At 47.9% G+C, this 17,608-nt stretch overlaps 1 protein-coding gene across 1 annotated transcript in view; it reads left to right on the plus strand.

Annotated features, from left to right (window-relative positions):
- WNT3 (Wnt family member 3) overlaps positions 1 to 17,608 on the plus strand; it is a 161,485-nt gene that overhangs the window by 99,174 nt on the left and 44,703 nt on the right. The window lies entirely within an intron of this gene.

The raw sequence follows: 17,608 nt of genomic DNA on the forward strand, positions 1-17,608 counted from the left end.
AAATCACCGACTTGATCCAGCGACTAATGAAAACAATCGAAGCCTTCCTCTCTACACGAGCCACACCAAAAGTCACCAAAAGACTGTCAGAACGCCAAACAGTTTCCATCCTGGCCAGGTAATCCAGGAACGCACAACGCACATCAAGGGAGTGCCACAACACCTCCTCCAGGGACAGCGGGTCAGTAAAAAAAGCCGGGAGGACCACTTCCTGTGACAAATGAAACTTAGAGGTCACCTTAGGCAAGAACCAGGCATCACACTGCAATACCAAGCAGTCAGGCAAGATATGAAGAAAAGGAGGATGGCAAAGGAGAGCCCCAATCCCCCATACGACGTGCAGAGATACTTGGCAACCAGAAAGGCCGTCTTGAGCTTAATGCTGCATAATAACCACAAGGCCAATTGGTTCAAAGTGAGCCGACTGAAGGAAACGCAAATCCAGGGGCAGATCGCAAGGGGGGGGAACCTGAACACACAGGTGGCCTAGAAGAACCCAGGCTCCTAAGGAAATGGCTCACCAGACCCGAATACAACAGAGGACCACTGTAACCCTCCAACAGGGTCTTCAACACAGTCCACTGAGCCCGCAAAGTGGCCACTGCCAACACCTTATCAAAACCATCCTGAAAAAACTGCAGCACCCATGGAACCGCACAACCTTGGGGGAAAATTCCAGCTTGATCACACCAGTTGAGAAAATGGACCCAATGCCTATCATAGGCCTTCAAGGTACTAGATCACCTGGAATGGATAATGTTTTTCTCAACCCGGAGCCGGGAACTTCAAATTCAACAACCTTGCCCTATAAGGAGCACAGCTGACCAGTGGATCAGAGGCAACCCCACCCGCGTAACCCCCGAAGAGGGCAAGGCCAGCAGGGAATCCTCCAGATCTCCCACTCCTGCAGATCCATAAGCAACAGGAACCAAACCCTGTGACTCAAAAAGGGAACCACAAAAATCGGCGGAGAACAACTTTGGTGGATTTTCTGGACCACCCAGGAAATTAGAGCAAGAGGAGGGAAGGCATACAGGAGACCCTGAGGCCACTCGATAGTGAAGGTGTTCACCCCCATGCCCCCACAGATGGGAACTGTGAGCAAAACCTGGGAACCTTGGCCAAGGAGGGGGCAGAAAACAGATCCAACACATGAGTCCCAAACCCCAGCAAATACCAGATTGGACAACATCAACTCTGGGCAGACCGGGAACACCCCACTGAAACGATCCGCAAGAACATTCTCCACCCCTCAAATGTGTACCACCTCCAGGGAAAGCAAATGCTGTTCGGCCCAAACCCTGATGCAACCATACCTGCCTACATTTGAAAATCAAAATTCCTGAGATTTATGCCCCGCCCACAGCCACACAAGACTCCGCCCATTTGTACACGGCCCCACCCACACGCCCCACCCACCTGTCAAAAAGGTAAACTCGGTTGTTGTAGCCTTCAGTTTGCTTACTACAGCATTAAAAATCATTCATTCAATGCTATAGTAAGCAAAATGAAGGCGGCGGCACCGAAATAATAGTGCTGTCAATCCATGTCATTGGATTGAAAGCACTATTATTGCGGCGGCGCCGCCTTCATTTAGCTTACTATAGCATTGAATGAATGATTTTCAATACTATGGTAAGCAAAATGAAGGCAGCGCCGCCGCCGAAATAATGCTACTTTCAATAGCATTGAAAATCATTCATTCGATGCTATAGTAAGCAAAATGAAGGCGGCGCCGAAGCAGAAATAATGCTGCTTTCAATCCAATGACATGGATTGAAAGCAGCATTATTATAGTGGTGCAGGCAGTGGGCACGAACATTTCGCGCCGTTTCCGGGTCCGTCATATTCTTCACCTGATTGGCTACTGGCGGCAGCCAATCAGGTGGAGAATATGACGGGACGGGAAAGAATCTCAAAATTCCTGAGATTCAAGGGACTTTTCCGGAGACCCGGAGAAATGTTTAAAATTCCGGAGTCCCCGGAAAAATTCCGGAGGTTAGGCAGGTATGGATGCAACCCACCAGAGAATTCAGGGCCCTGAACCCTGAACCCCCTTGATTGTTGACATAGGCCATGGCAAGGGAATTGTTGGTCCGAATCAAAACACTGCAGCCCTGCAAGAGGGGAGCAAACCACAGGGAAGCCCGATGAATGGCAGCCAACTCTCTCCAATTCGAGTAACGAAAGAGACTCTCCATGTCCCACCGCTCCTGAGCAGAAAGAGAACCCAGAGAGGCCCACCACCCTAAGTCACTGGCGTTGGTGATCAGAATCACATGAGGGGGCCGGTCCAACTCCTCCTCCCTCAGTAGGGAGGAATGTCTCAAACACCAACCCAGAGAAACCCACAGGTCACTTGAAATCGGCACCTGCAGCCTGAGAGATTGTGAGGAGGGGGGCCAGTGAAGCAGAAGATGTACCACCAGGGGACGAAGATGGAGGCATGCCCAGGGGACCAGAAAAACACAAGAAGCCATGTGCCCCTGAACCACCAGAAGCTCCTGTGCAGAAGCCCAGGGACGATGAAGGACCTTGGAAAGGTAGAACTTTCCCACTCCGAGTGCAGAGCTGAGCCCCTATGAACACCAGGTCCTGGGAAGGGCCCAACTGAGATTTCTGCTAGTTGTTCAGGAATTCGACTGACAGACATGGGGAGGGTGAGAATGAACAGTGCAGTGGAGAGCCGCCTTGACCTGCCATTTGTCCAGGTAAGGAAACAGCTGGATCCCCTTCAGATGCAAATGAGCCACCAATGGAGCCACCACCTTCGTAAAGACTTGTGGAGCCGATTTCAACCCAAAGGGAGGGACCCAGAACTGATAATGGGCCAGCCCCACAGAGAACCTGAGGAACTGTAGGTGCGACAGGTGAATGGGCATATGATAATAGGCATCCTGCAGACCCAAGGAGACCATCCAGCAAAGACTCCATCCGGAACCAAACCCCCCTGACAAAGGCATCGAGTCCTTTCAAGTCCAGGACCAGACAAAACCTCCCCTGAGGTTTCGGTACCAAGAATACCCAAGAGTAGAACCACGGACTGCACTGGAGCCAGGGCACTATGACCCCTTGGACAGAAGCTTGGCAACTGCTGAAGACATGGCTGCTTTCTTAGCATTGTTTGTTTATTTGTATAGCGCACCAAACCCGCGGGTATTTGGGCGCATTATGGCAGTTACATTTGTAACGAGAAACAGTTACAGGTTACATACGCACATACAGAAAACATAATAAGATAATATTTACATCATAGGCAATTTGCATGAATAGGATATAATAAGGCGTATTTACATGAACAACATATCATACATGATAATGCGTATGCGGAAGCAGTCGCGCCACAGTGATATCCTGGCGGTTAATACTTTTCTAATGAGGCAATCCAGCTTTTGACACTTATCCTGAATTGGGAAAACGATGGTACAATTCTTAGGACTGTGGGCGTGGAGTTCCAACGTTTGGATGCTAATACAGGGAATCTACTACCTCCAGATTGCTGACGGTTATACCTCGGGACTTTGAGGCAGTGTAGTTGGGCTGATCTAGGGTCCGTGGTCACAGTAGTCATGATCCAGGATGGCAACTATCCACCCGACTTTTCTCCTCCTTACCACTACTGAATAATCCATCATACTTCTCCTTTGCCTCTCTGACAGGCAATAGTGCTTCAGCGCCATGGACTATGGCAGTAGACGCATCTGTCTCCTATGGGCACTTTCCGGTGAATTGATGTGTTGGTCCCAGATTCTGACCCGGTGCTCGGATATTCTTTTTTCCACTGTAAGTAGCCAAGTAATTTAGCATTACCCTTTCTTGCTCGACCCTTAGCCGGTACACAATTTAAGAATGTTTTCTTTTATATGATTTTTCAGCCAAAGTCCTATTTAGCGAAATACGTAATACATTGACAAGTAGACGATCATATTTGCTGCCCAGACATTACATAGTCACCAACTATCCAAATGGGGTTCCAAGACATACACCTATGGTCCTGAGGAAGGCGTCTTGTTGACTTGTTATGAAACGCCGAAACTACTTCTTTAGGAGCTGTGAATCATTATGAGAAATGTAAACACATAGCTCTATAATGATGGAGCGGCGTTGTGGACCTTGTGTTTGAGTGCCTATCATTTGTGTTCATTTGGTAAATTGCACATCCTTCATTCGTGCATTCTATTGCATGAATGTCTTCTGCTTTTCCCAAGGAGAATGTTTGAGATAGATGCACATCCTTCATTCGTGCATTCTATTGCATGAATGTCTTCTGCTTTTCCCAAGGAGAATGTTTGAGATAGATGTACTCTACAGTTGACTTTTTGTTTGTTCTTGCCTATATCTCTATCACAATGTGTTTGTACTTACAGATGTATTGTATCCAAGTATTGTATTCCATTTTTCTGGATAGACGAATACTAGTAACCGATTTAATTGCGTGCATTGATAGGAAGACATTAAATGCTGAAATTAGAATGTATATGATGTGACTTGATCATCAGTTTGTCCTGAGATGCTGGGCAGGGCCTTCTTGTTTTCCGTTGACCGTTTGTTGGGAGTGCAGGATGAACAAAAAGCATCTATAAGAGGAGACAGTTGTGTTTGTTTATTTATTTACTGCTGGACCCTGTCTCTCCTGGTTATGGGACGCTTCCCTTCCCTCTAGTGCTTATTACATTGAGCGCGCACACACACACGTTCATGCATTTCCTGATAAAAACACAAATACTCGCAAACAAACTGAATTGAACGTTCAGCAAAACGCGGGTTTCACATGAACATTGAGCAAAACTCGGGTTTCACATGAAAGCAACCCGATGGTCCTAATGAAACGGGTACCTTTGACATTACTTCCGGCCTGAGCCGCTCCTCTGTGTCCAAGCAAACTCTCCTGAAGGGAAGTGGCCTCTTTTCGTTTCACTCTGCACTGTCCGTGTGCACAGCCATTGTCCTGCAGCATAGGAAAACAGCACGAGAACTACATGCCCGTGTTTCTCAGTTGCTACTAAGAAATACTGAGAGGAAACAGATTGATTCCAGTGACTATGTGTAAACATCAGTGAAAACAGAAACATTGACACGTTATTATTATCCATGTTATAAATGCGAGCAGTGCATGTTTGAGGGGCGTGCTTCTAAAAGAAGCAATACAAGGCCAGCTCTCTATAGCTAAAACAAAGAGGTGGTGGCTGGAAGGTTTAGAATGAATCTTAACCACTGGCATTGCTCTCGGCAACCCTCCGGATCACCGTTCTTCGTCTGCCAAGCCATTACAGAAGGGGAAAGACCATATTCAAATCAGGCTTGGCCCCACCCCAAAAGGAGCAGTCCAGGTCACTGCCCGTTTTGGGGTGGGGCCAAGCCTGATTTGCATATGGTCTTTCCCCTTCTGTAATGGCTTGGCAGGCGAAGAACGGTGGTCTGGAGGGTTGCCCAAAGCAACGCCAGTTGTTAAGATTCATTCTAAAACTTCCAGCCAGCACCTCTTTGTTTTTGCTAGCTCTCTGTAGCTCACGTTATTTGGGTTTTTATAAACAAAGGGTTTCATCGCCAGGGGTGTGGTTTTGTTGTGCTGAGTGCCGTTCAGTACCAGTGGGGTGGTTTTGTAGTGCTGAGTGCCTTTCAGGGCCAGGGGTGTAGTTTTGTCCTGCTGAGGGCCATTCAGTACTGGGGGTGTGGTTTTGCAGTGCTGGCTGACGTTCAGCACTAGGGGTGTGGTTTTGTAGTGCAGTACCAGGTGTCTGGTTTTGTAATGCCGAGCGCCGTTCAGTACCAGGGGTGTGGTTTTGTAGTGCTGAGGGCCATTCAGTACTGGGGGTGTGGTTTTGCAGTGCTGGCTGACGTTCAGCACTAGGGGTGTGGTTTTGTAGTGCAGTACCAGGTGTCTGGTTTTGTAATGCCGAGCGCCGTTCAGTACCAGGGGTGTGGTTTTGTAGTGCTGAGGGCCATTCAGTACTGGGGGTGTGGTTTTGCAGTGCTGGCTGACGTTCAGCACTAGGGGTGTGGTTTTGTAGTGCAGTACCAGGTGTCTGGTTTTGTAATGCCGAGCGCGTTCAGTACCAGGGGTGTGGTTTTGTAGTGCTAAGTGCCATTCAGTACCGGGGTACTGGTTTGGTAACGCTGTGTGCTGGTCACTACCAGGGGATCTGGTTTTGCAATGCTGAGCACTGTTCAGTACCAGGGGTGTGGTTTTGTAGTGCTAAGTGCCATTCAGTACCGGGGTACTGATTTGGTAACGCTGTGTGCTGTTCAGTACCAGCGGATCTGGTTTTGCAATGCTGAGCACTGTTCAGTACCAGGGGTGTGGTTTTGTAGTGCTAAGTGCCATTCAGTACCATGGTACTGGTTTGCTAACGCTGTGTGCTGTTCATTACCAGAGGATCTGGTTTTGCAATGCTGAGCGCCGTTCAGTACCAGGGGTGTGGTTTTGTAGTGTCGGGTGCTGTTTAGTACCATGGGTCTGGTTTTGTAGTGTTGAGTGCCGATTAGTACCAGGGGTGTGGTTTTGTACTGCCGAGTGCCGTTCAGAATCAAGGGTGTGGTTTTGTAGTGCCGGTTGTCGTTCAGTACCAGGCGAGTGGTTTTGTAGTGCTGAGTGCCGTTCACTACCACGGGTGTGGTTTTGTAGTGCTGGGTGCCGTTCACTACTAGGGGTGTGGTTTTGTAGTGCTGGGTGCCATTTAGTACTAGGGGTGTGGTTTAGTAGTACTGGTTCCCATTTAGTACCAGGGGTTTGGTTTTGTAGTGCTGGCTGACGTTCAGCACTAGGGGTGTCGTGCTGGCTGACGTTCAGCACTAGGGATGTGGTTTTGTAGTGCTGAGTGCCGTTCAGTACCAGGGTTGTGGTTTTGTGTTGCTGAGTGCCTTTCAGTGTCAGGGGTGTGGTTTTGTCCTGCTGAGTGCAGTTCAGCACTAAGGGTGTGGTTTTGTAGTGCTGGCTGATGTTTAGGGCCAGATGTGTGGTTTTGTAGTGCTGGCTGACGTTCAGCACTAGGGGGGGTGGTTTTGTAGTGCTGGCTGACGTTTAGTACCAGTGGCGTGGTTTTGTAGTGCTGGCTAGCGTTCAGCATTAGGGGTGTGGTTTTGTAGTCCTGAGTGCTGTTCAGTACCATGGTTGTAGTCTTGTGGCGCTTAGTGCCTTTCCTTATCAGGGGTGTGGTTTTGTCCTGCCGAGTGCCGTTCAGTACCAGGGTTGTGGTTTTGTAGTGTCGGCTAACGTTTAGTGCCAGATGTGTGGTTATGTAGAGCTGGCTGACGTACAGCACTAGGGGGTGGTTTTTAGTGCTGGCTGACGTTCAGTACCAGGGTTGTGGTTTTGTGGTGGTTAGTGCCTTTCAGTACCAGGGGTGTGGTTTTGTAATGCTGGCTGACGTTCAGCACTAGGGATGTGGTTTTGTAGTGCTAGCTGACGTTCAGTACCAGAGTTGTGGTTTTGTGGTAGTTAATGCCTTTCAGTACCAGTTGCGTGGTTTTGTAGTGCTAGCTGACGTTCAGTACCAGAGTTGTGGTTTTGTGGTGGTTAATGCCTTTCAGTACCAGGGGTGTGGTTTTGTAATGCTGGCTGACGTTCAGCACTAGGGATGTGTTTTTGTAGTGCTGGCTGACGTTTAGTACCAGAGGTGTGGTTTTGTAGTGTTGGCTGACGTTCAGCACTAGGGGTGTCGTGCTGGCTGACGTTCAGCATTAGGGGTGTGGTTTTGTAGTCCTGAGTGCTGTTCAGTACCAGGGTTGTAGTCTTGTGACGCTGAGTGCCTTTCCTTATCAGGGGTGTGGTTTTGTCCTGCCGAGTGCCGTTCAGTACCAGGGTTGTGGTTTTGTAGTGTCGGCTAACGTTTAGTGCCAGATGTGTGGTTATGTAGTGCTGGCTGACGTTCAACAGTAGGGGGTGGTTTTTTGTGCTGGCTTACGTTTAGTACCAGTGGCATGGTTTTGTAGTGCTAGCTGACGTTCAGTACCAGGGTTGTGGTTTTGTGGTGGTTAGTGCCTTTCAGTACCAGGGGTGTGGTTTTGTAATGCTGGCTGACGTTCAGCCCTAGGGGTGTGGTTTTGTAATGCTGGCTGACGTTCAGCACTAGGGGTGTGGTTTTGTAGTGCTAGCTGACGTTCAGTATCAGAGTTGTTGTTTTGTGGTGGTTAATACCTTTCAGTACCAGGGGTGTGGTTTTGTAATGCTGGCTGACGTTCAGCACTAGGGATGTGTTTTTGTAGTGCTGGCTGACGTTTAGTACCAGAGGTGTGGTTTTGTAGTGCTGGCTGACGTTCAGCACTAGGGATGTGTTTTTGTAGTGCTGGCTGACGTTTAGTACCAGAGGTGTGGTTTTGTAATGCTGGCTGACGTTCAGCACTAGGGATGTGTTTTTGTAGTGCTGGCTGACGTTTAGTACCAGAGGTGTGGTTTTGTAATGCTGGCTGACGTTCAGCACTAGGGATGTGTTTTTGTAGTGCTGGCTGACGTTTAGTACCAGAGGTGTGGTTTTGTAGTGTTGGCTGACGCTCAGCACTAGGGGTGTGTTTTTGTAGTGCTGGCTGACGTTTAGTACCAGAGGTGTGGTTTTGTAGTGTTGGCTGACGCTCAGCACTAGGGGTGTGGTTTTGTAGTGCTGGCTGACGTTCAGCACTAGGGATGTGTTTTTGTAGTGCTGGCTGACGTTTAGTACCAGAGGTGTGGTTTTGTAGTGCTGGCTGACGTTTAGTACCAGAGGTGTGGTTTTGTAGTGTTGGCTGACGCTCAGCACTAGGGGTGTGGTTTTGTAGTGCTGGCTGACGTTCAGCACTAGGGATGTGTTTTTGTAGTGCTGGCTGACGTTTAGTACCAGAGGTGTGGTTTTGTAGTGCTGGCTGACGTTTAGTACCAGAGGTGTGGTTTTGTAATGCTGGCTGACGTTCAGCACTAGGGATGTGTTTTTGTAGTGCTGGCTGACGTTTAGTACCAGAGGTGTGGTTTTGTAGTGTTGGCTGACGCTCAGCACTAGGGGTGTGTTTTTGTAGTGCTGGCTGACGTTTAGTACCAGAGGTGTGGTTTTGTAGTGTTGGCTGACGCTCAGCACTAGGGGTGTGGTTTTGTAGTGCTGAGTGCCGTTCAGTAGGGTATTGCTGTGACTAACTTGGCTTTGTTAGACCGTAGTCTTGACATAGCATGCAATGCTTTCCCAAACACAGAGTAATTACAACATTAAGACGTTCCCAGGGCTACCCGGTCATTTTAGAAATAGGCCGAGAATAAAAGTGTGAGGAGTTGGCGCACTATGAATGACCTCCTGCGCTCAGGCCAGCGCTGGATAGTCCAGAACTACATGCAATGTACGACTGTTTAAAAGTATTGCCGTTTTAATCTGTCTTCCTTTGGTTTAGAGGAAATGCCTTTATGTGCCAAGCCTCTTAGTGAAATAAACAAGAGTAAGCAAGCATTTGCAAGATAATTCATCACTGGTTTAATCCCCAGCAAGGCAGCAGCAAAAACAAAAGTGCCCTTCTCCTGCCATTTAGAAAGAGAAAGCAATAAGGGAACTTTTGGTTGACTTCCCAAAAAAGCAGTGGAACGCCGTACCCTTTAGTTCACAAATAGAGGAACGCTGAACCTTCAGTTCCCGCCCACCTCGACCGCTGCGTGTACCTGTGATTACAGTGAACACAGGTGTCTGAGGCGAGTGCTTATCTGATTGATCTACAACACGGCTAAATAGCTACAAAGAGCCTGTTCCAAGGTGCTACTGTTCCAACTGCAAACCTTCCTCTAGTGTGACAATGATGCCTTCGTCTAGCTATGGATGGGAGTCGGGGAGGCGAGGATGGGCTGCTCCAATTACGTAGACTGGAAACAGAAAAGGTGCGGTTCAGCTGTTGCTTAATATTGTGGAGAAGGCTGTCCCAGAGTGCCATGTGCAAATTGGAGCACCGAGCCATAAGGCAGGGACGGTGTCGGGGCCTTTCAACTTTTTCAAATGAAAGGGGCCTCGAGACTTAGGGGGGGCCCCCAGCAACTGCTCCCATTTTGCCAGTCAGCTTTCTTATAATACAGCAATATATTCCTTTCCATATCATTTTCTTTGTGGGGCATTCAATATGGGCTTTGCAGCGTGTGCATTACAAGCTGTATTTGCTGGAGCCCTTCAGACCGTCACTTGAAGCTTGTAACACGAGCTCTGCAAAGACCACATTTAAAGCACAGAAATGCACCTGGCCGTTAATAGCCGCTTATTGTCAGGTGACGGCCAGCCAGCAGGGAACTGAAACACTAAACGCCCACTGAAAAGCTATACATTCTTCTTTGTCAGCAAGGGGCTGATGTGGAGGAACCAAAGTTGAAAGACAAAGAGGTGATAATCAGCGTGCATTTGTGTTAACGCAGTGTCCTCTTGGTAGCGGTTCAATGTATTACTACCGGCGCAAAAATATCGCCATGCAAGAATACAGCCCTGCAACCCCCACCATTTTTTAAATTGGAGTGGGAGACTCCCCCCGCAGCCCCCGGTCCCAATAACCCCATAAATGATCCCCATTAATAATATCGCCTATGGCCTTACCCCACGACCATATGTATGGCGACATTATTGGTGGGGATAATATTACCCGATACCTTGGTAGCATGCACCCACCTAAACCCCCACTGCCTAGAAGCAGATAAGTTCCCAGAAAGCGCTTTGCAGTACACAGAACTCGCCCAGCGTTCTCCCCTCCTTGCAGGCAACGTGCCAAGAGGGATCCCCCCCAAAAGTAGCAGGAGTTGCGGTGCACAAGATCCCGTTACATGGCATGCAAGAAGGAAAGCATCAGAGTTTTAGTGTGGGGGTGCGAGGGTCCGTTGCAAGCCCCTTGCCTGCTGTGCGTATAGACAGAAACTGGGGGCTCGCCCCATCTTCTTGCTCAGAGAGAAGGCTAGGCAGTAGACTGGGGCGGGGGTTGGAATGATTAGAATATCGTCAGTCCCTGCTGTAATGGCGGCGACAAGCCTTCTTACCCTCCTACCTCATTTCCTTTGCCAATAGCCCCCTTCCCCCTCCCCCCGCCCCCCAAACAGCTATAGAAGCCACCATACAGACAACCTACCTATAGACGCACCTAAAACCGCACCAATGGGGACAGGACTGCAGGAGCCAATGGCAGAATTTGTATTGGGCAAGGGCTGGGGTGCACTTTCGCCAACCATGTGGGGTGCTCTAGGACAGCAGTCCGGGGTTGCTGGGGCCTGCCCGCCTGGCACAGGTGCTGCACCCACCACTGGCCTATACAGCCCTATTTCATCAGGTTGGTGAAGAGGACGTGCCCTCTTCCCTGTTGGCAGCAGGGGGGTCCCAGAGTGATTTGGGAAAGGGAGGGCTGAGCAGCCAAGGCTCTCCTCCTAATTCCTCGGATGGGACGGGGTGATTACAAGGGGTCTCTGGAGATTGCCTCTCTCCCGGATTATCCTCTGCACCGGGCCTCATTGTCTCTGATGGCATGGGGGGCGAGAAGGGGACTGGCAGCGGGACCCTAAGCCCTTTCTAATGAGGTTGTCCTAGGGACCAGCAGGCCCGGGCCAGCAATGCGGGCAGCGTATCCGGCTTCAGGAGGGCCTGCTCAGAGCCGCTTGGGAGCAGGGCTCTAATCCTGGGAGGGAGGCGACCCCCTCTTTGTCAGCACGCCTGCCTCAAAGACCGTCCCGTGGGTCGGTGTTTGCACAGGGGGCTATCAGTGACCTAAACCTCTTAGCGGTGTTAGGGTCGGGTGAGGCTTGCCTACAACGGAAACTTACTGGAGTTAATAATAATAATTAGTTTTTTAAATAGCGCTTTAATCTAAAGCGCTTTACATGGGACATATTTACATTCATTACTATTATTACCCAATCGGAATTGGTACTCGTGTATCGACCTTCGAAGGATGAAAAGCTGAGTTAATCTTGCCGGGATTCGAACCTACGACCTGCAGATCAAGCATAGATCACAGGAGCAAGCGTTTAAGCCACTGAGCCATTTTACCAGCATAAAGTTCCAGCTTTGAGAGGCACCCACTAATACCCATGGGTTCTATAGGTCGAGTATAATTATTGTCGTGAAAGGTAGCTGCATTATGGCAGAAGTGAGGTGCAATGTGTTGTGCGAGTTGTGTGTGAAAGCAGATGTGTGCATGAAAGAGGCAGTTCCTTCCGCCAAGACGACATAAACATGGAGTGGGAGAGGACTGAATACAAGGGACACACTCTAATGAGATCTTGGATTTGGTACATTCTGCAAAATTCTAAAATACATCTGGGTTGACAGAGTTTAGTGGTTACACTATACGTGCAGTCTGCTAAATACAGTGGCTGCCTTGGAAAACCTATATTGAACATAAAATGGCTACGCCATCTACCTTCCGTGCAATGGCCACATTCTACAATCGCCTAGATTCAATACATTGGCCATCTCCTTAGAATCCACAAAGTGGAGCACTTTGGCTTCCTCAAGTACAATACAGTGGACGTCACATACGCTTCTATCTGCATTGGCTCTATTCTGTGCAATACATTGGCTACCCTCACAAGATCCGACAAGTGCGACTCAGTTGTCACCCTCACAGGTCCTCCAAGTGCAATGCATTGGTTGCCACATGAAAAATGTCTATTCGCAATATAATGACTACCCTCATATATCCTTTAAGTACAATGCATTGGCTGCACTCATCAAATTCCTACAGGTGCAACACTAAGGATAACCTCACCGTTCGTCTGGGTGCAAGACAATGGCTACCATAACAAATCCTCCATGAGCAACGCAAGGCTGTCCCAAAAATCGTCTAAGTGCAACACAAAGGATGGCCACCTCGCTAAGTCCTCTGAGTGCACTTCATTGGCCACCCTTGCAAGCTCTTCTGGGTGCATCCAAAAGGCTGCCCTCATAAATTCTTGCAGGTGCAACACTATCGCCACCTTACAGATCTTCTAATTGAAGTACGCGTGCTATTCTCGCAAAATCCACCAAGTGCAATACACATGCTACCCTCATCATATCCTCCAAATTCAGCATGGATGCTATTCTTACAATATCTTCCAAGTACCAATACGCATATTATCCTCATCATCTTCTAAATCCACATGTGAGCCTCATCATATCTTCTAAATGCAATACACCTGCTATCCTCATCATGTCTTCCAGATGCAATAAACATGCTATTCTCACAATACCTTCTTAGTACGAACACACACCCGCACATAGTATCCGGCTACTTCTCAACTGCACACATCAAGACAACAGCAAAGTTATCTTGCATGTTCTTTCCCTCCCCGCTAACCTAGCGCCCTCCACAGCCTCTCGCTTTCAGATCCGCCAGAGCGCCTGGAGGCCATGCCAATGGCAACAGTGCACGGTATACATCCCAGTAGCATAACCATCGCACGGTCTTCTGCCGTGTGCTGCAAGACTGCAGTTAAAACCTTTTTATGTCAATTGAAAGTCCAGATCATGCAGCATCAACAAAACACAGCTGTAATCAGGACTGAGAACATGGAAGACCAATCACTTTCAGTGTGTTTAAAATATCAATGCCAAAAGTGTTCTTATGTCGGATGATGTCCCGCCCTGTGCCCTGATTTGTATTTGTATTTGTTTTATTTATAACGCGCAAACCATCAGGCCGGGGGGCATCAGGGCGCAATTTGTGCAGAGTTACAATAATGCATATATACAAAATTACATTAAACAGGATATTAACATTAACAACAGTTACATTAAACAGAATATTAGCTTCTAACTACATATACTACAGTGATTACAGTGCCGCTAGGCTTAACAGAGGATATACCCATAGGGTGTACAGAAGTAGTAACAGAGGTCAGCGGGCTAGAGTATGTAAATCAGAGGCGCAGAACATTTCTTAGTGCTGGTCAAATAGCCAAGATTTGGTTTTGGTCTTGAATGTGTTGAAAGAATCTTCCGCTCTGATTGTAGCGGGGAGGGTGCCCCATAGTTTTGAGGCTAGGACAGGGAAGCTAGTGCCCCCCGCTTTTTGAAGTTTAAACCTAGGGATCGATAGACAGTGCGTCTGGGCAGTTCTTAGGGGTCGGGCGGTCGAATGGCGGGACAGCCGACTGCAGAGGTAGATGGGGGCCTTGTTGGCAAAGCATTTGTGCATGAGGGCAAGTGTTTTTAATGAAATTCTCTGCTTGACAGGTACCCACTTTAGGTTGGCTCTGGATTCTGAAATGTGGTGGTTGCGGGGAATGTTTAGGGCAGCACGGATGGCATTGTTCTGGGTTGTTTGGTGTTTATTGAGGTTCTCTTGGCAGGTAGCTAAGTAAAGAGCACTACAATAATCAATGTTTGCAATAATGAGAGTTCTAGCTAGTGCGACACTGTTAGTGGTGGTAAGAAACTGTCTGCAAGCTGCAATGAGTTTGCACGTGTATGCAGAGGCAGATCTGACTGCATTTGTCGGGATAAGGATAGGGTGGCGTCAAGGTAAAAATCTAACGTTTTGGTGTATTTCGAAACTCGTATGGTATTATCGTCTATGGTAAAAGACTGATAGGACGGCTCAAGTTTGCTCAGGCGTTGTGGTACCCAGGATGAGGAGCTCCATCTTGTCGTCATTTAGGCATAACTGGTGTTGGGCCATCCAGGCTTGGATGACCAGCTAGACGTTGTTGAGGGCCTTGGTGTCAGCTAGATAATCACCTGTCATGGGAATGAGTATCTGGGTGTCATCCGCATAGTTCGTGTAGGAGACACCCAGATAGTCAAGCACATCAAAGAGTGGTTTCGTGAAAATGTTATAAAGTGTAGGTGACACGCAAGATCCCAGCTGTGGATGGTGCAAAGACCCTCATGATCTATTGCTCAAAAAGGATTTGATCCAGGCCGCAGCCGAGGATAAGAAGTTAGCAGCAGAGTGGAGGTGCCTACATAGGATCTGGTGGTTGACCAGATCAAATGCAGCAGAGAGGTTGAGGACTAATAGCATTGCTAGTTTGCCCTTATCCTTCAATATTTAAATTTGGGTTTTTAGGTCTATTAAAGCAGTTTCTGTCCCGTGTCTGGGCCAAAAACCGGATTGTCGTAGACCTAGCAAATTATTAGATTCCAGGTAGATTCCAGGTAGTCTTGAATCTGAAGGTAAGCTGCGTGGTCAAGAATCTTAAGCAAAAACGGTACTGTGGTGATGCGGGATATAACCAATAAGAATGGCTGATCTGCCTCACCTGACCGACCAACTCTACCACTGTTTGCGGGTGACTTCTGCTCTTTCAGCCCACAGTTAACCTTTAATTTTTTTAATTTTTTTTTTTACTTTCTACTGTTTTTATATGAAAAATTCTCTATCCCTGATTTTAGCGTTATCACATTTTCTAAAAAAGATTGGTTTAGTAGAATCAGCCAAGTCAGGTTTTAATGAATAGTGATGACTTTTTTTATATGAATTAGTTTAAACTTTGGAAATGTTAGTGTTGAAATGAATTCGGTATGAATTATTGAATTATGTGTGATAAAAACATTGTGTAAAGTTTTGATCAAAACAATGAACAAACAAAACTTTCTGGTGCATAATCGCACCCCTCTGACTAGGTTATGCTATCATGTGGCATTTATAACGCGCCTGTACACAAGCGTTTCTACATTCTGGAAGGTATACTATTAATGACTTCCACTTTTTTGTCATGGAAGTCATTAATGCCTCCCATTTCTACGCATGGACGTGTTCAAACAACCAACCGAGGGGCTAACAAGGTTGCCGGCATGGAAAGCCCCCCCCCCTTGCCCCTCCCACTTTCTCTCTCGAGGCATTAGCTGAAGCGCTCCACGAACCTGCGCCATTGTCCCCTTTGTGTCACAGCCTCCTTTCACATCTTCCCTCAACAACACTCAATAAATCGACCTCACACCCCAGCCCGCCAAAAAGGGCGAACATAATAAAACGCCGCACTGGTATGAAAGGGTGAAGTCTTTCACCGCCCACCAACTTTCAGGAGCAGTGATTACACGCACCGTAAACACGTGTTCTTACAATGGCTGCCTGGGAGCAGAGAGGAAGGTCGCCAGAGGTCATCAGTGACAGAGACAGGACGGGAGCCCCGAGAGTGCTCACAGCGCGGCACTCAGCCTCGTTGCGAAGGCAGCCTATTTAAATATGTTTTGTTTTATTTGAATCGTGTTTTGTAGCACGTCAAATGCAGCGCATGCCCCCTCAGGGCTCAGCCTGTGCCACCCTTTGGCACGCAACCAATGTACGTAAAAATGACATGTCACCGTGTATCATCACGTATTAATTATCAGTCGATCAGACAATGAGGGCGACTAATAATATGAGGCCCGAAATCCTGCGCAGCAAGCAGTTGCAAAGCCAACCATTTGGGCTTTGGTGTAGGCATGGGAGAGACATTTACCGGGCACTGCCATAATGAGCCTCCGGAGATAGCTCAGCGGCAACGTGCTCGCCTTGCAAGCAAGATGACACAGAGCTACACAGGTTCGATCCCGGGTCCGCGCTTAGAAACCTCTGGGTATTAAGCGCGTTATAAATAACCTATCATATCATGCTACCACCTTGCCAGAAGATGGCAACAGCTGGAAAATGGTGTGAGCACCTGGGCATAGCCAATCCCAAGAGCAAACTGACAGGGCAGACCAGCTGCGGGGAGGGCAGGTGCAAGACATTGCACTCTGTTGGAAACTTACAAATTGGAGTCCATTAGCATTGTTTGGGCTGTCTGGGTACCTGCGTATAGAACCGGGCATTCGAGCACCTCGGTCCTCATCAGAGGTCTGTAGCCTCAACTGCAGTCAGTAAGGCGGACTAGTGCTCACTCTGTTTACTGTGACTGTCTGAACCTTGCCCTCACAGGGCATTGCAGCGTACCTCAAAGCACTTGCTATAGGGAGGTTACATCTGGAAGAATTCGTCAAATACGAATTCAATGAATTATTGTTAATCGAATTTGGCCTAAAATATATGCTGGTGGGGGTGAGCAATCGTGATAAATGAGTTAGGGGTAAGTGGGAGAAGCGAGATGCGGGGGGTGTGGGAGTCTACTCCGTATGTATTTGTGGCTAAATTGAATTAAAGAAAAAAATAATTCGACAAAACCATATTTGTTGAATTGTTTTCGATTTAATTACATAGAATCCTTAGACACAGCCAAAAGGCAACATTTTGACACTTTATTAAAAAAAAAATGTTCTAGTAATCAGGAGCTAACTTTTTAAAATGTGTCTTTCTTATGCAGTATTTTGAGAGTTTTAACTTTTGAGATATTAAACTTTCGTAAAATAGCCGGTCCATTGTTGGAAGGATAAACTCTTCGTAGTGTACAGGTGCAACAGACGAAAGGAAAGTGCATAGTTCTTGCGGCGCTAGTGACATTATAGACTCTCATGCAATCTTCAAGCTGTTTCCGGGGAGCTTCTAGGTGGCCAATAGGCCCAATACCAGGTGGTGCACCCCCAGGTGTCATATTTTCTCTAGAATAGAGGTAGTCAACCTACAACTCTGCAGTGTTTTGGTCCACCCCTCCCATTAGCTCTACCCAGTATAGTCAACGGTGAGGGAAAATGGGAGTCCGAACTTCCCCTGGTCTAGAAACGTAACATCTCAACCCATTGCAGGGTGTGGATGGTGGTTGCAAAATGGCGCTGGCTCCAAGCAGTATCTTTTCCCATTT

Source organism: Ambystoma mexicanum, chromosome 13 (genome assembly GCF_040938575.1).
Source record: "Ambystoma mexicanum isolate Mex_15411 chromosome 13, UKY_AmexF1_1, whole genome shotgun sequence".
NCBI lineage: Eukaryota > Metazoa > Chordata > Amphibia > Caudata > Ambystomatidae > Ambystoma > Ambystoma mexicanum.